Raw genomic sequence first — 23200 nt, 5'->3', positions numbered from 1 at the left:
TCGCTTTCTCTGCCGTATCCCTTTCTGCTCCTAGTGACCTGTCGTGACCCGTCCTCACGGTGCTTTTGCTTTATCAGACCTTCTGTGTTCTAACCAAGAGAAGAATTTCACAGCCCTTTTCTTTGAAAGAAAAGCATTCTGGGAAGCCCGTGCAATCTCCCATCTGTGGCCCAGAGCACTTCTTTTTTCCCTTCAAAGGGCTCCTTTCGAGGAAATAAGCTGGAGCAGCAACGAGCCACAAAGTGATAGGAATGATTCTGTCGTATGGCGAGTCAGACGCTGGGTTCACCTAGTTCAGTATTGCCTGTATCAGAATGTGGAAGAGCGTGGAGGGGTATTAAGTGGGCTAGGACCTGGCAGATCAGGGTTAAAATCAACACTCAGCCACTGAAGTCACTGAGGGCAGATCCACCCCATTCATTTAAAGCACATTCAACACACATTTGAAGCACATGAAATGGAATCACGGGAACAGCAGTTTGTTAAGGATGGTGGGAACTCTAACTGTGAGAGGGAAACTACACTTCCCAGGATTCTTTGGGGGAAGGTATGCACTTTAAATGCGAGTTGGATGTGCTTTAAATGTATTGTGTGGATCTACTTTGAGTCACCTTTGGACAGTCATTGTCTCTTAGCTTAACCTACAGCTAGGGATGGAAAGTTGCGTCAATTTCAGTTCTGTCACTGTCCCAGTTTTCTAAACTTAAATTCATTTCTCCACATTTCTTCAGGAATTTTTGATTTCTTTCCTCTTCTCGCAGGCATTTTAGTATGTGTTTTGAAATTGTTTTTAAAAAGTGTTTTTAAATTTGTATATTTGTTTTTAATGTTTTTAACTGTTGTGAACCGCCCAGAGAGCTTCGGCTATGGAGCGGTATAGAAATGTAAATAATAATAACAACAATAACAATAATAATAATAATAATAATAATTTCTTTAAAAACAATCCTCATGAACATTCTCCAGCATTTTAGTGTGAATTTCTCCGAACGCACATTTTTAAGGTAGTTTCAACTAATTTACATGTTTGTGCAAGCCATCATATAATGCATTTTTGCCTGTTATTTTCACTCATATTCATTTTTATGCACACTTTCCTCTAATTCATGTATTTTTGGTTTGGTTGGTGAACTGCATCCCAAAATTTAAGTAAGTGAAGGATGGCTGTGTTTCAGCTCTCATATTGTTTCGGAAAGTGCGGATTTGATAGATTTGGCTTGAAATGCGAACTGAATCAAAATTCTCTCTCATCCCTACCTATCTGACAGGTTGGTTATTATTATTATTAAAATGTATATCCTGCTCTTGCTCCCGAAGGACCGCAGGGCAGCAAACATAAACAAAACCATTTAACAAGAAAAAGAAAACATCCTAAAAACAGTTGAAAACTGTTAATTTTTTAAAGATTGCTTTATTTTATTCATAATATTGAAAAGTTGTCTTTGCTTACTGTTATGTTTGTTTTTATGTTCCTGTTTTATTATTTTTTATTAGAAAATTGTTTCTGCAATTGTTTTTGAGGTGTATTTTTGTTCATCTTGTTGTAAGCTGCCTTGAGCACAGTTTTGTGTGGGAAGGTGGCTTACAAGAATGAACGGACAAATGAAAACGTTAGAAAACACAATTGCGGTTACAAATATTCTAAAACACAGCTTAACAGCATTCTTTCATCAGCGATCTTCAGGTTGCCAGGAACAGTTCTCTTCAGCCATCCAATGCCTGGGCAAATAGGAATCTTTTCAAATTCCTGTTGTGAGGGTAACATTGAGGAAAGGACCCGTGAATGCCACCTTGAGCTCCTTGGAAGAAAGGTGGAATGGATGTAAACTAAATTCTGATGAATAAAGAATGATAATACAATATTCCGTCTCCAGCAGTTTTTGACCTTGATTTTGAGCACGCTGCCTGTCAGAGTACATAATACTGAGCTAGACAGACCAATAGTCCGACCCAGTGTAAGACGGCTTATTTATTTATTTCTAGCCCGCCTTTCTTTTCACGACTGAAACCCAAGGCTGCTTATATATGGTTCCCAGGCAGTCTCCCATCCAGGCACTGACCAGACCTGACCCTGCTTAGCTTCAGCAGGGAGCTGGCCTTGTGTGCCTTCAGATCACAGCCTATGGAGGGGGGCATAGCCCAGTGGTAGAGCACCTGATTTGCATGCAGTTCAACTCCTGGTATCTCCAGATAGGGCTGGGAAGGACCCCGTGTCTGAAACCTTGGAAAGCTACTGCCAGTCAGTGTAGGCAATCCTGAGCTAGATAGACGAATGGTCTGACTCGGTATAAGGCAGCTCCCTACGTTCCTTTGAGATGCTAGAGATCAAAACTGGGAGTTTCTGCATGCAAAGCAGGCGCTCTACCCCTACACATAGGGGAGAAATTCAATTTCAGACCGAATGTAAAGCGAAACTTACCTAATCCACGCTTTCTGAAACAATACGCCAGCTGAAACAGAGGTATGCTTCGAGAGTCACTCTTCTCTGAATTTTGTGAGGCCATTTCGCAGCTACATAATGTGTACAGAAATGTTTCTATTCGGGGAGAGTGTACATAAAAATGCATCTGTTTGTGAAAAATAACATATAAGCATGCATTATACATAGGGAAATGTTTAAAAAGCACATATGAAAAATCTGCACTAAAACGCTGATGAATTTTCACGAGGACTTAAAAGTAAACGATTTGCAAACTGATGCCAAAATATGGAGATCTGAAGACAGGAAACGGGAAGCCAAGAGAAACTGAAATGGCCAGAGCCGCCCGTCCCTGTTTATCTCCCCAATGCCAGTTGTCCTGCACTAGGCCCATTTAAATCAGTGGCAGAATATCTGCTTTGCATGCAGAGGACCCCAGGGTCAGTACTGCCTAGGGTGATTGGCAGCCAGTCTCCGGAGTTTGAGAAGCATGCGCCTGAAACTCTAGAGAGTGGCTGCCAGTCGGCATAGATAATATGAGCTAGATGCAACAACTTGGCATGCGAAAGCCTCCTGTGTCCCCATGCGATGCTGGGAACTGAGACCTTCTGCATGCAAGGCAGGTGCAGCATCACCACGCTCTGTTTGTTCCCCAATTCTAGTTTTTCTGTGCCAGGCCTATGCAAATGCGTGGGATGTGCATGCAACAGCCTGGGTCTCTTGCAACAGTGCAAGATCACTCAAAGGCGGCCTCTGTTGTGTTTGGAGCTTTTTAGTTCAGAGAAAAGAGAAGTGGCATGACAGGAGTGTATAAAATTATGCATGGCATGGAGACAGCGGATACAGGAAAGTTCTTCTCCCTCTCTCCTAACACTAGAGCTTGTGGACATCCAATGAAGCCGAATGTTGGAAGACTGAGGACCCACTAAAGAAAGTACTCCACAGAGCGCACAGTCAATTTACGGAATTTGCTCCCCAAGAGGTGGTGATGGCTACTAACTTGAGGGCTCAGATAAGGAAATCACTGAGCAAGTGGCAAAATTCTTGAGCTTGGCCATTTTGACCAGACCCCTTATGATTGTTCACGGTAATTAAACCAACTGAGATGTTTTTACAACCTAGTATGTTGTTGGTTGTAGTTTGCGTTACTATGCAGTCTTTTATTTCATAACATCTCATATTATGTTCTGTATTTGTGGTCAGTTGACTGTAAATAAAGATTTGATGATGATGATACTAACTTGGGTGGCTTTAAAGGAGGACGAGACAAATCCATGGAGGATAGATTCATCCATGGCTGCTAGCTATGATGGCTATTCTCTGGCTCCGCTGTCAGAGGCGGCATGTCTCTGAATGCCAGTTGCTGGGAATCACCAGTAGGGAGCGTACTGTTGCGCCCAGGTCCTGCTTGCACATATCCCATCGGCATAGGGTTGCCAGGTCCATGGCCTGAGACTGATCCTGTATCTTTAGGAGAAGAGGTCAGCCAAGTGCAGGTGTTCTTGCAACACTGTAATGGGAAAAACCACAAGGTGGAATTATCCCTTCCCCCTGCACAACTTTTAAAGATACAGAAGGTCTGTTGGAGGCTGGGCCTGGCAACCAAGAGGTCTTCTGTATCTTTAAAAGTTTGTGCAGGGGGAAGGGAGAATTCCACCTTGTGGTTTTTCCCATTACAGAGTTGCAAGAACACCTGCACTTGGCTGACTTTCTCTTCTCCTAAAGATACAGAATCAGTCTCAGGCCAAGAACCTGGCAACTCTACATTGGCATCTGGTGTCATGACCCTGTCAGAGGACTCGTCAGACGAGGATGACTCAGGAGTAACAGCAGCAGACCCAGAAGCAGCAGACCCAGAAGGAGAAATGGAGGAAACTCCTGAGAACCCAGCTCCTTCTCCCCCTCAGCTGCAGAGCACCCCAGACACAGCTGAAGCCCTTCAGCCAGACGCAGCCAGTGAACAGGAGACTCCCCCCTCACCTGCAGAACGTAGACAACAGAAGGTCAAGCAGAAGAGGGGCAGGCCTGTCCACTTAAGGCCAAAACGCTGATGACTCACACCTGCTGACAAACCTGCTCCTTAAAAGTCAAACCTTGGCTTCAGCTTGTTGCTGACTACAATGTCAGGTGTGACCACTGTGTGTCTTCCTATCCCCTGAACCTTGACTTGGACTGATCTCTCAGCAAACTAGACCCGGACCTTCACTGACGTCTCTTCTGGATTTCTGGCTTGGCACGTAAGCTTTGAACAGCCTCTGCCCTTATCTTGCTTCCTCCTTGCTAGCCTGGCAGATTTATAGCCAAGCTGCCGGCTGAGGACTTACAGCCTGGCAATTACCAAGGAATCTCCAGCCCTGCCTGCACCCCCACCGACACTGCTGTCTCAGTGAAGAGCTGACATCTGGTTGGCCACTGTGAGAACAGAGTGCTGGACTAGATGGGCCACTGGCCTGATCCTGCAAGGCTCTTTGTACGTTTTCTCTGCCCTGGCTGTTTCTGTGAGGTATCCTAGAGCACTGTTCTCAGGTTCCCTGCTATGTATCAACTTCTGTAAATAAACACTCGGCCACCCTGAACAAGTTCTCAGATTGCATGTGCAGTCAGGCTGGAACTAGCTGTGCCCAACCGTGAAAGGCAGTTTGAGTTATTCAAGTGCTGGCAGGTACGATGCCCTTGGCTCCATGGGTTATATATTTAACCCATAGCTACACTATGCAGCTCCTTTTCTCATAGAAGGCTTTGCAGAAAATTCACAGGGATGCCTCTCATACCCAGAAGTTCACACGCATTACAGGATGGCCCAGTCCTTCATCACGGCCATTTCCAAGGAATCAGCTCATGTGTCATCAGCTTGTGCAAGGATTCCAGCTAATTGAACCTCCCTCATTCTGTTTATTTAGAGGATTGTTTACATGAAAACGTCCCTAGAAGACATTTTGATATGAAAGCTGATTCAACAAGAGGCCTGTCTGTGGCACGTCTGTTTAAAAAAATGGAGGAGTGAATTTGTCCTGCTGTATTTTAAATATATATCTTGTGCTCCAAAAATGGAGAAGGGTGCTGAGAGTTGCTAAGAGGCCCTGATTCTCCACACAGAACTGAAATTCCCAGAGTGGTTTAACAACCAGTCTCTCTTCCCAGGGAACTCTGGGAACTATGAGGGGGTCTCCTAAGAACTCTTAGCACCCTTCACAAACTACACTTCCCATGGGGGAAACCATGACTTTTAAAGCGATATAATAGTGCTTTAAGCATATGGTGTGGATGTGAGCTGACAGTTGACTTTTACTTCAACACTGGTGATTCGACAGTGTCTGTCAATGAGCCTGAAAGCACCAGAGGCTAGCACAGAGCAGGCCATGGGGCATACACACTCTAACCACCAACATCTTGCCACCACTCTTCACCCCACTGCATCTGCCACAGACCCGGCTCCAAAGGGCGGCCAGGTTGAGCCCTGGCTGAGGGCCCCTGCTGCCCAGATGGGCCTCTGAATAGCCCCTCGTATGGGTGGGAGAGTAGTGCTCCCCTGCTGCGATGCACAGCAGAGTGTCTGCCGCAGATCACAGGGAAGGAGCTTCTAGGCCGTCCGCCCATTCGCTCGCTCCACCTACCTCTTTCTCCTGTGTTCTGCTGCTGCACGCACTAGGCACGCAAGGCTGCCATCAGCCAAGATGGTGGTAGGGGCACAGCCCCTTAAAACAGCCCCCGCCACCATCTTGGTTGATGGCAGCCCTGCGCGCACAGCAGTAGGAGACAGGAGAGAGGTAGGTGGAACAGGCAGGAGCTGCGTGCACGGGCAGGCTGGTGCCCAAGGGCCCAGTAATACCTGGCGTCAGCCGTGATCTGCCACCTGAGAAGGCTGCCTTGCTTTGCCTAATGATAGGGCTGGTCCTAGGTTTTGTGCTTACCTTATTGTCATGAGGTGGCAGCGGGTGTGCTTTTCTTTGTATAAAGCATTTCTCCTGCAATCCGCAACCTCCCTGGCTGCCCTCACTTCCTGATCTGAAAAAAAAACCCTTGGGAGGAGCAAACTCATGAAGTCTTAATGGAATCATCAGCACCTGGGAAGTCTGCAGAGTGCAGACCACTGGGGAGAGTGTCCTGCCCACACTTGAAGATCTCAGACGTAGCTGTAGTGTTTTCTTTGACTGAAGTAAGAGAAAAAATTCACTTCAGTGCGCTTCATGAACCTACCTATGACTTACTCAGAACTCAGCATCCCTCTCTAGCTAACTAGGCACAACTTGGCGGCAATAAGACATTGACTCAGCAACTAACCGTAGGGCTGGGCGGGCTCCCTGCTTGCATGTGCCCTGAGTCACTGTTGGGTGCACCCTCCTAAGCACAGACGCCTCCTGAGCTGGAACTGTTGAATCTCCCACTGCATTCACCTCCTGGATCGGGGTGAAGGCACAGCCTCAGTCTTTTCCTGTCCTCCCTCTCTGCGGGGGGAGGGCTGTCTGCCCCCAGCACGGGCACTGGGAGAGGCACCTTGTCAGGCGGAGGAGTGGCCAGAGGGTGTGGTGGTCTCTCTAGGGGGTGTCAGGGACTGCTGGAGATGACCTGTCAGTGTCTAGAGCAGCCTTTCCCAACCAGTGTGCCTCCAGATGTTGTTGGACCACAACTCCCATCAGCCTCAGCCAGCATTGCCAATAGTCAGGAAAGATGGGAATTGTGGTCCAACAACATCTGGAGGCACATTGGTTGGGAAAGGCTGGTCTAGAGCAAGGGCTGCTTCATCGTCCTTCCCCATGCTCAGACCTTTCCCAACTGGAACGTCCCAGTCCGAGTCCTCCTCGCCTCCCTCTTGCTAGCATGGCTCACGACAGAGAGGCAGAATGAAAGGAAGGATTCCCAGATGCACCTCTCGGCCACCTCAAAAGTAAGGTAAACATGACAACACCACCACCACCACCACCACCACCACAAACTCTGTACCCCACCCATGAGAATGTCACTGAAATTTCCTTTCCCCTTTGATCGTTTTCAAATGCAATTTCCTTTCTCAGAAATTGTTGGAGCATGTCAGGAGAAAAAGGAAAATTATTGACACTGCGCTCTCTGTTGTTCTGTCCTTTATATGCCAAAACAAACGAGTCTTTTTAAAATCAGGCATTCTTTTACAGTCCTCGAGTAAAATGCCACAACCTGTGACAGAATTCATAGTAATAGTGATATATTTACTTATACAGTGGTGCTGTTGGCTACAGTGGCTAGAAAACCATGTGCAAAGTTGGTTTTTAATGAAATTAATGAAAAGTTAGTCATGTCTATTAACATCAGTGGGTTTACTCTGAGTCGGACTACCACTGAATACCACCCAAAACCTTGTAATGGTTTTAATGAACAGATGTTTTGGGGATATTGATGGATTTTAATTAGGATGAATGGTATGAATACTGTAAATGTACATTGTATCATTTTAATGGATAAGATGATATAGAGGAAAGATGTGAGGGGTTTTTTTATGAAGGCCTTTGACTAATGTGAAATAGAGTTGATTCATTGTCTAGCAGCTAATTTGAGCATGCACAGTATCCGTGTTCACTCAGATGTAAACCCTGCTATGTTCCATGGAGAATGCTCCCAGAAAATTAAGGAGATAACTGCAGACTAAATGATTCCCCCAGCACCCTGAATAACCCCCATGTTGGAAAAAGCATGAGCCACAATGCTTGAAGGGTCATGCAAATGGTTATTTGGCGTTGGGGATGCATGCATCAGAATCGTCCACCTCCCCCAGTTCACACAGCTTGAATCACACATTAACAGGTACAGTCAGATATTTGTCACCATGTGGGAAGAAAAGTCAGCTCACAAGCCCCCGGAGGCAGAATCTGCATTTAAGATCACTGGAAAATATTGGTCAACCCGATTTCTGTTTCATCTCCCCACTTCCTCCTCCCCCATCTTGTAATGAAAGTGTTTTATGGTTCTTAAGGGTCCCTGTGAAACTCTGAAGAAAAATCAATCCCAGCCAGGGTTCCTCAGGGGCCTATGAGATGTGATCTCGACAGTTGTCTGCAGACCCAGAAGCTGGGTGAAATCATGGTGCTTAGCTAGGGATGGGCAAAGCTATGCCTTTGGGTTTCTCATTTTCCCAGCCTTAAGTTCAGCCCTCCACATTTACACATCAGTTTGCAAATTCTTTCTTTTTTATTATTATTATTATTATTACTTGAATTTATATCCCACTTTTCCATATAAATATGCTCAAAGTAGCTTACAATAGCACAAAAATGCAAATCACTACATCAATAACAATCATTTCGAAAACATAACAATAGTTTCAAATCATTTCAAGACATAACAATCCAACAATAACTGCAATTGATTACCTAAACATTATCCCATTTAAAGTCATAATAAAACAGGCTATCAATCAATTAAAATGTATCAAATTAATAACTTAACATATCAAATTAATAACATAACATTCCAATACAAAATACAAAAGCATAAGAAAACAGTTTTGTCACTCTAGCATTGATGTTAAAGCTCTGCTGATGGCTACATATATATATGCACAACAACAACCCAAGGTACGTAATGTTTTTACAAGAGAAAATTACAAAATGCCAACTCACTATAGAGCATCTTAAACATTCCTTCCTCAAAGCTCTATAACTGCCACCTTGGTAACAGCATTTGTATGTTAGCAGCTGATGAAGGTGGAAGCCAAAATGTTTTGGTATTACAATAAAAACCTCTGTTTTGTTAATCACAATTACATGTGTATGTGTATATAAATATATATATATATATGTTGATGCTTTTATTATTGTTTAATTATGTTTTATTGGTTTTTAATTTTATAATGCTTCTGTATGTTGTAAGCCACCTTGATGTACTTTTATGAAAGTATGGCTTACAAATACTTTAATAAATAAAAGCATTGCATATAAAATTGTACTATTCAGCATATTTACTAAATTTACAGAGCAATCCTATGCATGTTTACTCAGATGTTTAATCGGGCTTACTCCCGATTAAGTAAACCTGCATAAACTTGAAGCCTCAGAAGTATAAATGGCTTTTTTTGTAGCAAGGTGTCTGTGTCATGTCATTTTAGAGCAGAGCTGAAAATATCAACTACATGATTTTTTAAGTCTTCATGGAAATTCTTCAGTATTTCAACCCCAAAATACCTTTTTTTAATGCAATTTTGCCCCACGTACACATTTTTGCAAGCATTTCCCTCTAAGATAATGCATTTTTGTAAGTTATTTTCACTCATGCGTGCCTTTCTATCTGCACGTTATCCTAGCATATGCATTTTTTAATGCATTGCTGGGCTGCCAAACTGCACTGCAAAATTCGGAGAAGTGTGAATTTTGAAGGACGATTACATTTCATTTCGTGCATCGGGAAGTGAAAATTAGGTAGGTTCGCCTTTCATTGCAAACTGAATCAAATTCTCTCCCATATCTATGCACAGCTGACATCTAGTCTTTGTTACATTTGTCTCACTTTCCCAGGGTCTCCAAACATTAACCCAGAAGTATCAAGTAACCAAGATCAATTTCCCTCAAATTCATTACCCACCCAGAAACACCGGGGGCCCTTAGAAAAAGATGTAGGAGTTGACGCCCCATAGTGTCGGCCTTACACGGCCCCAACACTCATTGTCCTTCTCCTCCGTGCATTGTCTTTACTCATCGCTGCTGAAATGTTGATTGTAAGCTCCTGGTAGACAGGGACCTGTCTTTTGTGTTCACCTTATTCCAGTAAAGCACCATGTATGTTGAGGGTGCTGTATTTTTATTTGTGCAAGCGTTTCTAGAGGGCCATCAGTAATTTGCTTTATGCTGCAATTGCCTTTTAGTTCCATTGAAGTGGCGTTGGTTGTCTGTAGTTTGGGGTGTTTCAGTGAATGCCCTATTGCTTGGTTGTTGGGTGCCTGGAAGAGTTTAGAGAGAAGGTGGGATTTAAAAGTCACAAGTATCTTATAAGAGCTGGTGAGTGTCTTGTAGGGATAAATGAATCTGTCTGTTTTGCTTCTCTTAGTTTCAATCGTAAATGCAGTTTTCCACATTTCTGCAGCAATTTGGGATTTAAAAAAAATCATTATGAAAATTCATCAACATTTTAACTTGAATTTCTCCAAATACAGGGGTTCCCCAACTGTGGTCTGTGGACCACCAGTGGTCCATGAGCTTAATTCAGGTGGTCCATGGTATGTCTGTAAAAATACAATTTAAAATCACACAGCATCTAGCACAGTGCGTTACAATTGCCACAAAAGACAGAAAAAGCATTAAACGGTCTGCTAGAAACCTAAGCCAGGGGTTCCCAAACTGTGGTCCAATGACCACCAGTGGTCCCCAAGCTTCATTCAGGTGTTCTTTGGCAAGTCTGCATTAAATATTCATACTGATTTTTAATTGCATTTTTATTGCTTCTTGTATTTCTTGTATTTTATTTATTTCTTGTTGAGTTTTTATCCTGCCCTTCCTCCCAGAAGGAACCCACGGCGGCAAGCAAGTGATAAAACACTAAAAACATCTATAAAACATCTTAAAAATAAAGCATCTTTAAAAAAAAAATCTTTAAAAACTTCTAAAATAGCAATTCCAGCACAGACGCAAACTGGGATGAGGTCTCTACTTAAAAGGCTTGTTGAAAGAGGAAGGTCTTCAGTAGGTGCCAAAAAGACAACAGAGATGGCGCCTGTCTAATATTTAAGGGGAGGGGATTCCAAAGGGTAGGTGCCACCACACTAAAAGTCTGCTTCCTATGTTGTGCAGAACAGCCCTCCTGATAAGATGGTATCTGCAGGAGGCCTTCACCTGCAGAGCGCAGTGACTGGGTATCTAAGGGGCAAGACAATATTTACATGTTATATTTTATTTGAATTCTGTGGAGTGCAAATTGTAATGCAATGGAATACAACCTAAGAAACAAAAGAAGCAATATAAATACAATTAAAAATCATACAGCATCTAGCACAGCATCCTACAATTGCCACAACAGGCAAAAAAAGAAATCGTTAAGTGGTCCATCAAGACCATCTACAATTTTTGAAGTGGTCCATGGGGGAAAAAAAACTGGGACCCGCTGCCCTAAGCAATTTTCACGTGGTCCATGAGGTACAAAGTTTGGAAACCACTGATTTAAAGGATGCTATCATGCCTTTTCTCTTGAGTCTTCTCTTTTCTCGGTTAAGGACACTCATTTCCTTCAACCTTTTCTCATAGGACTTCTTCTCCATAACAACCACCCCAGAGACCTGTGACAACAGTTCTCAGAATGACTGGAATGAAGCAGACAGAGTCCAGAGAGAAAAAGAAACCGGTAATGCCTTGCTGAGGTAAAATAAACAAGACCAGTATATGATATGACGAGTAAATAAAACAGAGAGGTTTTTGTCTTTCTTAGCTCAGGCCTATATATGGAAGAAAACTCCTTCAGAAACACTTTCCCCTCCAATGCCTCCAGCCTTCACATCTAAACCATCTTCGGGGTGCATTCAGACATGGGGCTTATTGAGGCCTTTTTGCAGATGGAAATGGTAGCACCTCTGTCCCGATTTCTAAAATTCCTTTCACACTGCAGTACCTGTTGGGTTAGGGAACCGTGGCTTTTTCAGATGATATACCGGCATTTTGTGCAAATGCACTGCTGCAACAAACACCATCTTATTCTTGTCCCTCACTTGTTATACACATGCTTAGTGTAGCTCCCTCAGAACTCACTGCGTGAGTTAGTGTCTGGACACGGGGGGTGGGGGTGGGAAAAGGAGGCAGGGGAAGCTGCTTCCCACGCCTATGCCGGAATACGGTTACAATTTTTGTCAGGAAAAATAAAAGATGCAAGCCTAAAGGGCAGAAACATATTGCCTGCCGAGATGGCTATCATGTGAGCAGCTGTCGCTAAGCAAAACTCCCCTGATTTTCCAGGTTCCCAGGCTTGCAAATGGATTATTTCTGGAATTATTTATCACGGAAAGGAGTGCTAAACTACCACTAGATTCCACTAGCTTCCTGAACTAGCTTTTACATTGCATGAAAGCAAATAAAATGCGCAAATAGCCAGGTAAGAAATCGTCGGAAGAACGGAATAAAGTGCAGTGTGAGATAGTCTTCCTCACTGATAGCTAACTGCCAGCTGACTAGGCCCTCCAGCTAATCAGAGCCTGCTGTCAGCCAGAACAATAACAGAATTAACCCCTTAAGTTATTCATAGAATCATAGAATAGTAGAGTTGGAAGGGGCCCATAAGCCCATCAAGTCCAACCCCCTGCGCAATGCATTGCATATTGACTGAATCGGCCCTGTTGTTGTACTTCCAGCAACATGAAGTAGAAAAATAAAAATAAGATAAAATCACAGAATGTGTGGGGATCCTTTTGTTGCAGGAGGGACAATGTTATTGTTGCTTTTTAATAATGTCATTACCTTGTTATTGAAGTTTTGTAAATTGTATTGTTTTTATTGATATGTATTTCTATATTTGTGTTTATTTTTTGTAAGCTGCCTTGAGGGCCTTTTGGCCAAAAGACATGATAGAAATAATAGTAATAGTAATAGTAATAGTAATAGTAATAGTAATAGTAATAGTAATAGTAATAGTAATAGTAATAGTAATAATAATAATAATAATAATAATAATAATACAGATTTGTGGTGTGCAACTGTGTCCCGACCAATACCTCACATATTAGAACAATTGTAGAAGAAATACAATTATGCTTTTTTCCAAAAGTATCCTGAACCAAAAGACAATCCCTCTAGCAGACATTTTCGCAAGCATAGAGCAAATGCATGGAAAAGGGCCTCATCCCTGATCCAGCCCTTAACATATGGGAAGAGCCATAGTTCAGGAGTTGAGCATTTGCTTTTTACATGCTGAAGATCCCAGGTTCAATTCCTGGCGTCTCAAGGTAGGGTTAGGAGAGACCACTGCCTGAAATGCTGGAGAGCTGCTGCCAGTCAGTGCAGACAGTAGGGAATGGGGGAAGAAGTTCTACTCAGTTTGTATTTAAGCAATCAATTTTATTGCTTATTGACTGGGACAGGCCAAACACATACATACACATAATGAAATTTAACTGAGATAAGTGCAACGTTCTACCCCTAGGAAAAAGAAACCAAATGTACAGTTATAAGATGGGGGATCCTTGGCTCAGCAATACCACATATGAGAAGGATCTTACATTTGTTGTTGATCACAAGCTGATACGAGCCAACAGTGTGATGTGGCTGCAAAAAAGGTAAATGCTATTTTAGGCTGCATTAACAGAAGAATAGTTTCCAGATCGTGTGAAGTATTGGTTCCCCTCTATTTGGCACTGGTTAGGCCTCATCTTGAGTACTGCATCCAGTTGGGGGGGGGGGCTACACTTCAAGAAGGATGCAGACGAACTGAAACAGGTTCAGAGGAAGGCAACAGAGATGATCAGAGGACTGGAAACAAAGCCCTATGGGGAGAGACTGAAAGAACTGGGCATGTTCAACTTTGAGAAGAGAAGACTGAGGGGAGATATGATAGCACTCTTCAAGTACTTGAAAGGTTGTCACACAGAGGAGGGCCAGGATCTCTTCTCAATCATTTTGGAGTGCAGGACACGGAGTAGTGTTACAGCTTTGTGTCCTCATTAATTCACCATCATCCATATGACTTTGCAAGCTAATACGGATTTTCACGTTCACAAATCTGGATTAGAAATACCACCGAAAAAATGATAACCTTTCCTAAACTATTAATCAATTACATGAATGTCCGTGGGCTTGGATGCAATGCCACAGACTTTCCTGAGATAGGTGGCCCATGGGTGTTCCTCCGACATAAGTCAAGCCCCTTGCCTTCTTCCTGCCCAGCAGCACATCCACAAATCCTGCACATGTGTGGGAATTAAAAAAAGATATACAGTACACTTCTGCGCTCTTCTGAAAAAGGGTATGAAAAGCAACCAACCATGATGAACCAATCACTGAAAAGACACTTATGGACACTTGATAATCGGGTTTTCACAATAATCCAACCACAAACAGGACACATACGGATCTCAAGGCCACCAACCGATTATGGAAAATGTGGATTTTGCGGTTAGGTATGGATGAGCCCCTAATATCATGAGAGAGGGAGATAAATGTCTCTCTGACTGCCTTCGCCACACCATGCATAACTTTATACACCTTTGTCACGTCCTTCCTAACTCGTCTTTTTTTTTTTCTAAATGAAAAAGGTTGTCACCTTTCCTCTTACGGGAGTCAGCTTCCCCAAATGCTCACACCAGCAACACTCAGGGCTTGCCAGTTTGTGCAAGACTTTTAGAACAGGCTGTGCATGTCTGTCAAACTCGAAGGCATGTTAGCACTGGCTTGTGTTGCATGCCACAACCGAGGTGAAGAGGGGGAAAAAAGTCAAATGGATTCTTCCGCCCCCCTCTCAACCTGATGGTGCCAGATTGACCTTTCAAGATCCCATTGATTAAAAAGAAAATAAAGTGGCTATCAAAAGAGGGGAAAAACGAAAGGTAAAGATTGCTAGAGATAGCAAACTAAAGAACTGGCAGCTTCACCTTCATCTTCCCTCCCAAAGAAAGCAGCACTTGAGAATCAGCTGCAGCCAGGATCCATGATGCACCTGAAGCAAATCAGTGCAACCTGTCTAACAATGTTCAGAACAAACTGCCTCTGCAGTGCTTTCAGGAAGGGGAGCACAGACATTTAGGCCGACGTGAGATCCCAGCAGATATAGCAGGTTGACTTGGCTCCAGACAGTCTGGATTGTAGTCCCAACGCCAACACAGCACCACAAGCCACCCAAGCGATGGCTTGGGGCAACCATGTGGCACTCCAAGACGTGCCCAGTCCTTTCAGTTTTTGAAAGGGTGCTGGGGAACCTATCTCAGATTGTGTTATGTACATTTTCCAAAGTGTGCACCCAAGTGGCCTCCTTAGTGACTTGTCAAGGGACTACAGGGGTGCCCCTCTTAAGATAAGAATGGAGGACCTGTGGACCTCCAGATATTGTTGCACTACAACTCCCATCATCCCTTGGGAGTCCAACAATTGGAAGGCCACAGGTTAGCTACCCCTGCCTTGGGATATTACAACCCAGCCACTTGGGGCAGCAAAGGATCTTGAGCCAACCCTTCCTCTTCCCCTTCCTCTTTCCCGGATTCACTGTGCAGTCGTGCCAACCCTATGGCCACTTCCATTAAAAACACAATTAAAGATGTGGCTTCCCCCCACAGAATCCTGGGAACTGTGGTTTGTCCCTCACCATTACCAGCACTCTTAACAAACTACAGTTCCCAGGATTCTGTGGGGAAAGTCATATGCTTTCAATGTATGGCATGGATGTGACCTGACCTGTTGCTATGGGCTCTCTGGCCTGGGGGCCCAACAGTATCAAGAGGCCATGGCTTAGCCACCCCTGGTCTAGGTTCAGGGAAGGCAAGAGAGATGGTATCTGTCTATTATTTAAGGGGAGGGAATTCCAAAGGTTGGTGCCACTACACTAAACGTCTGTTTCCTATGTTGTGCGGAACGGACTTCCCGATGAGATGGTATCTCAGGAGGCCCTCACTTGCAGAGTGCAGTGATCGACTGGGTAAGATGACCTTTCAAGTGTCCTGGTCCCAAGCTGTATACCAGAACCAGCACCGTGAACCTAGCCCGGTAGCAGTAGAGGCTGGTGGCTCCATGTCAGTGGGGCACTGGTATCAACTCCCAGTTTTTCAGGAACTGTCCCAAGTGCTGAAACCTAAGTGGAGACTGGTGGCACCATGTCAGTGGTGCAGAATAATCCACTCTGGGGTTTTCCAGGAAGTGTCCACTTTCGAAAAATCCAGAGTGGATTCTACTGCCCCACTGACATGGAGCTACCAGCCTCCACTGCCTGGTAGCAAATCGGCAGACAATTATTTTTGTGTGTGAGGTGTGGGTGTGTTGGCCGCACTGACTTTGGCCACGCCCACTGCTGATATGTAGTCCTTGAAAAAGGTTAGCCACTCTTGCTCTTTATAGAATCGGTTGAAGTTCTGACTTACAAGAAAGTTGGAATTTAATAAATGGTTCCAAAGTTGGTGAGCCCGGCCTGTGCTGACATGAACAACAGAGAGAAATGGCACGCTACCCCCCCTTCCTCTCTCTCTTTCTGTCTCTCTTATGACTGGATTCATTTGGTGTTTTTCTCAGCAGAGAACAGTTATGGCTATCCAAAGTGATATTGTTAAGCTGTCTTCCAGGAAAGCTGTCAACCGATTCTTTCCGACAGCAAAAGTTTCCAAGGAAAAAGCACCAGCTTTAAAAATAAATAATAATCAGATAGTTGCAAAAAAAAAAAAAAGAATGAGTGAAAGTTATTCAGAACAGGCCAGTTTACATGACAATGTTCAACTGGGGCAAGCAAGGGGTAGGATCTGAGCCTTGCCTCACTGGATCGGACCAAAGGGCTGTTTCACGGGTGGGGAACCTCAACCTGGTGGTCTGAATGTGGCCCTCCAGGTCTTTATAACTGGCCCTTGAAACTCTCCACAGGCCACACCTGTCACTGGCCCTACTTTGCACCTCTGTTGCATGTTTCTTACCTGGCTGGCATGTGCCCTTGAGCTCTGATCATGCTGCTTGCTTGCCCGGATGGAGGACAGAGAGGGGTATATGAGTTTGTGTAGGAACTAGCCTAATATACAAATGCAAAATTTAGCAATTCTGGCTATGGCCCACTGTAAAGTTCAGCACTCTCATGTCAATGTTTTTGCTTCTGCGTCATGGGAGAAGGAGAAATTCCTGGGCTGCTGAGCCCCTTATAAAAACCAGTGATACTCCTTAGCACACCATCAATAACATCCACCCCATGCCCATCCTTGAGCAATGTGACCTTTGGAGCAGGCTCAGGAAGGGACATGTTTTGGACTACAACTCCCATCAGCCTCAGCCAGTGCACCTGGAAGGTACCAGGTAGCCACTGAATCAAGAGATGGTTTGACCTCAAGGAAGCCCAACCGGGGTTGCCCACTTGCCAGGAGGGTGTATGCGTCTGTGTGCAGCCTTCTGACAGAGAGCCATCGCTTACTCAGAACGACAAAAGTTTCCTGTTCACAGAACTCACGGGGTTATTTATAGCCAAACAGGAATGCAGGCAAAGAGGACCAAGGAGTTGCCACACACACACACATTTGAAAATACTCTTCCCAACCCCAGAGCTTGGAAAAGTTACTTTTTTGAAATACAACTCCCATCAGCCCAATCCAGTGGCCATGCTGGCTGGGGCTGATGGGTGTTGTAGTTTAAAAAAGTAACTTTTTCAAGCTCTGCCCAACCCATGTCATAGATCATTGTGACCTAACTCCTATATTTGCAGACATCACTCCTGTGTGCCCAGAGTAGGGTCTTCAACAACAGGGCAAAGTCCTATGTGCTTATAGCAGCTCCCTCAGTTCCACACAAGCTCGGCTCCAAATATCAGGATGCAGTTTATAGAAGAGAACCACAACAATTTTCTGATGCAGGCCCTCAACGAACAGAGAAAGAAGCAGGAGTTTTGCGATGTGGCTGTCAGCGTGGACCAGAATATTTTCTACGCACACCTGAATGTCTTAGCAGCCTTATCTCCCCATATTAGGACTCTAATATCCAGCAATTACATGAAAGCTGACAAAAGACTCTTTATTACCATTGATCCCAAGTCCCTGAGCTCGGCCGTGGTGGAGGAATTGCTCGACTACCTCTATACTGGGAAGATTGCGATTTCTGAGAAGAACGTGGAGGAGCTGCTGAAGGGAGCCGAGTATTTCAGTTCCCAGACTTTAAAAAGCCACTGCTCCGACTTCCTCCTTGCGTCCCTTAGGAAGAAGAACTGTCTCTACTACATGCTCCTGGCCACCAGTTACGATATGAAAGACGTGGAAAATGCTGCCTATGATGGACTACGAGGCAACTTCAATTACTGGGCAGGCCCTGGCATAACGGACTTTGTGCGTTGCCCTGATCACATCTTCGGCAGACTCCTTAAAGATGATAATCTTCACATGCAAAATGAGGACCAGACCCTTTCGGCTCTCCTCCAGTGGGTGAAATATGAAATTTCTGAAAGGGAGAAGTTGTTTAAAGAGTATTTCACCTACCTACGTTTGTCTGCTGTCTCCAGCAAGATGCTCTTAGCTGCTTGCCGTGAAGTGGTACTCTTTTCAGACCACGCCGGCCCCCTATCTCGCATAGAGAGTACTTTGAGTGACCGTAAACAGGGAAATCCTCAAAGCCTGATGGTTCACCAAAGGAAAGGGGCATTAATGGACTCCGTGGTGGTTTTAGGGGGACGAAAAGAGCAGGGTAAGATCCACAGCGGAGTTTTTGCTTATATCGTTGGAGAGAACATCTGGCTAAAGCTCACAGAGATGCCATACAAAGCAGCTACTGCGAGTGCAACATCCTTAGGGAAATGCATCTATGTTTCTGGAGGAAGAGCAGAGCAGTCCTCTCACTTGAAGACAGCCTGGAAGTATGATACGGATACTAACTCTTGGACCAGACTTCCAGACCTGCCGATAGGTTTGGCCTTCCACACCATGGTGACTTGTGGGGGGGCAGTGTACTCCGCAGGAGGAAGCACGGCCCCAGGAACACGAAAACAAATTTCAAGTATCTACAAGTATGATGAAGAGAAAGAGGAATGGATTCGTGCTGGGAAAATGAGTCCTCCTATGGATGCAACTGCATTAATCACCAAGGGAGACGAGACTATTTATATTGTGACAGGGCAATGTCTGGTGGATAGGCACTTCTGCCGAGTAGGTGCACTGAATTGCTTTGACACTAACATTGGGAATGTGGTGCGATGCCTCACATTCCCCGTCCAGTTCATTCATAGGCCCTTGCTGTCCTTTCCAAGGGAGAACATCTTGAGCACACAGAGCAATGACGAGAGTCTGGAAATAAATCTGCAGAAGAACACAGTGAAGCAATCCATAAACGTTATCCCTCTCTTGCCGAATACCTACAACTTGCATCTTTCACAAGCAGTGTGCTCTCTGGGGGATAACAAAGTGTTTGTTTGTGGTGGCCTGTTTTGTCCAGACGACAAACGTCCTGAGGAATGTTCTATCAACCAGCAAGCATATATGTTAGATCAAAATGTGGAGAAATGGAGGATACTGGCTCAGCCTCCGGAAGCTGTGTGTGGTGCTGCTTGTTGCACAGCTAAGTTGCCATGCAAGATTCTCCAAAAAACTGCAGTCAGTTAATTTGGGAAGACAAAATCAAACAGAATTCTGGCAATAAAGCATGACTCACTCGCAAATGACAGTCTCTTTACCGTGTGCTTTGTTTCAGCAATTTAACTAGAGTGGGCACAACCAGGACAGGGGTACAAAACGGGCATTCAAAGATTATGTAGTGTATCGATAGTCAAAATATATAACATTTTCTTTGGGGCGTGAAAACTCAAGCCTGTCTTCAAAATGGTAGATGCCAAGTCAGAAACCAGCCTGTTCTGAGGGCAATGGGCCAGGCAGAGTGCCACCACTGCAGCTTCTCCATGGACTCTGTGCCCGTAGCCTAAGCGCATCCAGCCACTGAGCATTGCCAGCAGGTTGGCTTTGGAACTGCAGCAGTAGTGCCTTCTAAGTCCACAACCATTCTTACCTATTTTCCACGGCTGGAGGCATCATGCCTGTAGATACCGGTTGCTGGAAAATGCAGGCGGGGCGAATGCTCTTGCGCTCAGGTGCTGCTGGCGGGCCTCCCATGGGCATCTGGTTGGCCACTGTGAGATAGGGATGGAATAGTCTATCAATTTCAGTTCTCTCAGGCTGTCATTTTTCTAATCTTAAATTCAATTCTCCACATTCCTGCAGCAATTTGCAATTTTTCTAAAAAAAAATCCTCATGAAAATTCTTCCGCATTTTAATGCAGATTTCTCCTAATAAATACATTTCTGTAGGCAGTTTTGACTAATGTATGCATTTTATTGTTGTTGTTGTTATGTGCCTTCAAGTTGATTATGACTTATGGTGCCCCTATGAATCAGTGACCTCCAAGAGCATCTGTCATGAACCACCCTGTTCAGATCTTGTAAGTTCAGGTCTGTGGCTTCCTTTATGGAATCAATCCATCTCTTGCTTGGCCTTCCTCTTTTTCTACTCCCTTCTGTTTTTCCCAGCATTATAGTATTTTCTAGTGAATCATGTCTTCTCATGATGTGTCCAAAGTATGATAACCTCAGTGTCATCATTTTAGCTTCTAGTGACAGTTCTGGTTTAATTTGTTCTAACACCCAATTATTTGTCTTTTTCGCAGTCCATGGTATGTGCAAAGCTCTCCTCCAACACATTTCAAATGAGTTGATTTTTCTCTTATCCACCTTTTTCACTGTCCAACTTTCACATCCATACATAGAGATCGGGAATACCATGGCCTGAATGATCCTGACTTTAGGGTTCAGTGATACATCTTTGCATTTGAGGACCTTTTCTAGTTCTCTCATAGCTGCCCTCCCCAGTCTTAGCCTTCTTCTGATTTCTTGACTATTGTCTCCATTTTGGTTAATGACTGTGCCGAGGTATTGATAATCCTTGACAAGTTCAATGTCCTCATTGTCAGCTGTTTGTTGTTATGTGCCTCCAAGTCGACTATGACTTATGGCGACCCTATGAATCAGTGACCTCCAAGAGCATCTGTCATGAACCACCCTGTTCAGATCTTGTACGTTCAGGTCTGTGGCTTCCTTTATGGAATCAATCCATCTCTTGTTTGGCCTTCCTCTTTTTCTATTTCCTTCTGTTTTTCCAAGCATTATTATCTTTTCTAATGAATCATGTCTTCTCATTATGTGTCCAAAGTATGATAACCTCAGTTTCATCATTTTAGCTTCTAGTGATAGTTCTGGTTTGATTTGTTCTAACACCCAATTATTGGTCTTTTTTGCAGTCCATGGTATACGCAAAGCTCTTCTCCAACACCACATTTCAAATGAGTTGATTTTTCTCTTATCAGCTTTTTTCACTCTCCAACTTTCACATCCGTACATAGAGATCGGAAATATCATGGTCTGAATGATCCTGACTTTAGTGTTCAGTGATACATCTTTACATTTGAGGACCTTTTCTAGTTCTCTCACAGCTGCCCTCCCCAGTCCTAGCCTTCTTCTGATTTCTTGACTATGGTCTCCATTTTGGTTAATGACTGTGCCGAGGTATTGATAATCCTTGACAAGTTCAATGTCCTCATTGTCAACTGTAAAGTTACATAAATCTTATTACTTTAGTCTTTTTGACGTTCAGCTGTAGTCCTGCTTTTGCGCTTTCCTCTTTAACTTTCATCAGCATTCGTTTCAAGTCATTACTGGTTTCTGCTAAGAGTGTGGTATTGTCTTTATATCTTAAATTATTGATGTTTCTCCCTCCAGTTTTCACACCGCCTTCATCTTGGTCCAATCCCGCTTTCCGTATATGTTCTGTGCACAGATTAAACAAATAGGGTGATAAAATACACCCCTGTCTCACACCCTTTCTGATGGGGAACCAATCAGTTTCTCCATATTCTGTCCTTACAGTAGCCTCTTGTCCAGAGTATAGGTTGCACATCAGGACAATCAGATACTGTGGCACCCCCATTTCATTTAAAGCATTCCATAGTTTTTCATGATCTACACAGTCAAAGGCTTTGCTGTAATCTATAAAGCACAGGGTGATTTTCTTCTGAAATTTTTTATACAAGCCATTTATTCTAATATACTGCATTTTGTATAATACTTTCACTCTTGTATTCATTCTGCGCACACTTGCCCCTAATATATGCATTTTTGTAAACATTGTTTGGTTGGCGAACTGCATTGCAAAATCCGGATAAGTGCAAATGTCAAAGGATGGCTGCGTTTCGGTTCTGATATTGTTTCAACAAGCGCAGATTTCATTAATTGAGCTTTAAATGTAAGCTGAATCTAATTCTTCCCCCATCTTTACTGCGAGAATGGGATGCTGGACTAGATCCAGAAGGCTCTTCTCTTGTTCAGAATAAAAACAAAAATAAAATAGACATGAAATGTAAAAGCTCAAAACAGTTATATCAATACAATTCATAATAATGGACTGCCTTCAAGTCGATCCCAACTTACGGTGACCCTATGAACAGGGATTTCAAGGTAAGCGGTATTCAGAGGGGGTTTACCATTGCCCCCCTCTGAGGCTAGTCCTCCCCAGCTGGCTAGGGCCTGCTCAGCTTGCCACAGCTGCACAAGCCAGCCCCTTCCTTGGCCGCAACTGCCAGCTGGGGGGCAACTGGGCTCCTTGGGACTCTGCAGCTTGCCCACGGCTGCACAGGTGGCAGGGCACGTCACCCCTGAGCCACTCCCTGTGGGGGTGACCTTTAGCTGGCCCTTGATGCCCAGGAGACGCGAGCAGGGATTTGAACTCGCAGACTCTGGACTCCCAGCCAGGCTCTCCTCCCCACTGTGCTACACCAGCAGCAGCGTCAAAATATTCATCAATCAGTTCAGTCGCTGATCGCTTCATCTGAAAGCCTGCCAGAAGAGTTGCATCTTCACCTGTTTCCTAAAAGAAAAGATCAAGGGGACTAGACCAGTAGCCGTTGGAGGGGCAGGGCAGGTAGGCAGCATTGCTCACCTGGCCTCCAAACACTGAGTGTTACGGCTGGTTCCTCAGAAGGGGATGGGTGAGGTACGGTACGGTCGTGGCAGCGAAGCCAATCTGAAGCTCTTGCCACCGTGCCAACACCACACCTCCCCCCTCCCCCTCCCAGGAGCCAACACTTCGGTGCCTGCTCTGCCCCACAGACCACTCCTGGGCTAAATGCGGGGAGAGCTTTTCGCAG

At 44.4% G+C, this 23200-nt stretch overlaps 1 long non-coding RNA gene and 1 pseudogene across 1 annotated transcript; one reads left to right on the top strand and one right to left on the bottom strand.

Annotated features, from left to right (window-relative positions):
- Positions 1-1415: 1415 nt before the first annotated feature.
- LOC133371860 (uncharacterized) lies at positions 1416-6590 on the bottom strand. Its single transcript, XR_009759410.1, has 3 exons — positions 6331-6590; positions 2420-2567; positions 1416-1799 (listed from the first exon to the last, which is right to left on the bottom strand). It is a non-coding gene; the product is annotated as an uncharacterized LOC133371860 (long non-coding RNA).
- A 10172-nt stretch (positions 6591-16762) lies between these two features.
- Positions 16763-19613, top strand: LOC133372082 (calicin-like; annotated as a pseudogene).
- The last annotated feature ends 3587 nt before the right edge of the window (positions 19614-23200 follow it).

The sequence above is a fragment of the Rhineura floridana genome, chromosome 17 (assembly GCF_030035675.1).
Source record: "Rhineura floridana isolate rRhiFlo1 chromosome 17, rRhiFlo1.hap2, whole genome shotgun sequence".
Classification (NCBI taxonomy): Eukaryota; Metazoa; Chordata; class Lepidosauria; order Squamata; family Rhineuridae; genus Rhineura; species Rhineura floridana.
The sequence above is the reverse complement of the archived record's forward strand: the minus strand, read 5'-3'. Positions and strand labels throughout refer to the sequence as shown.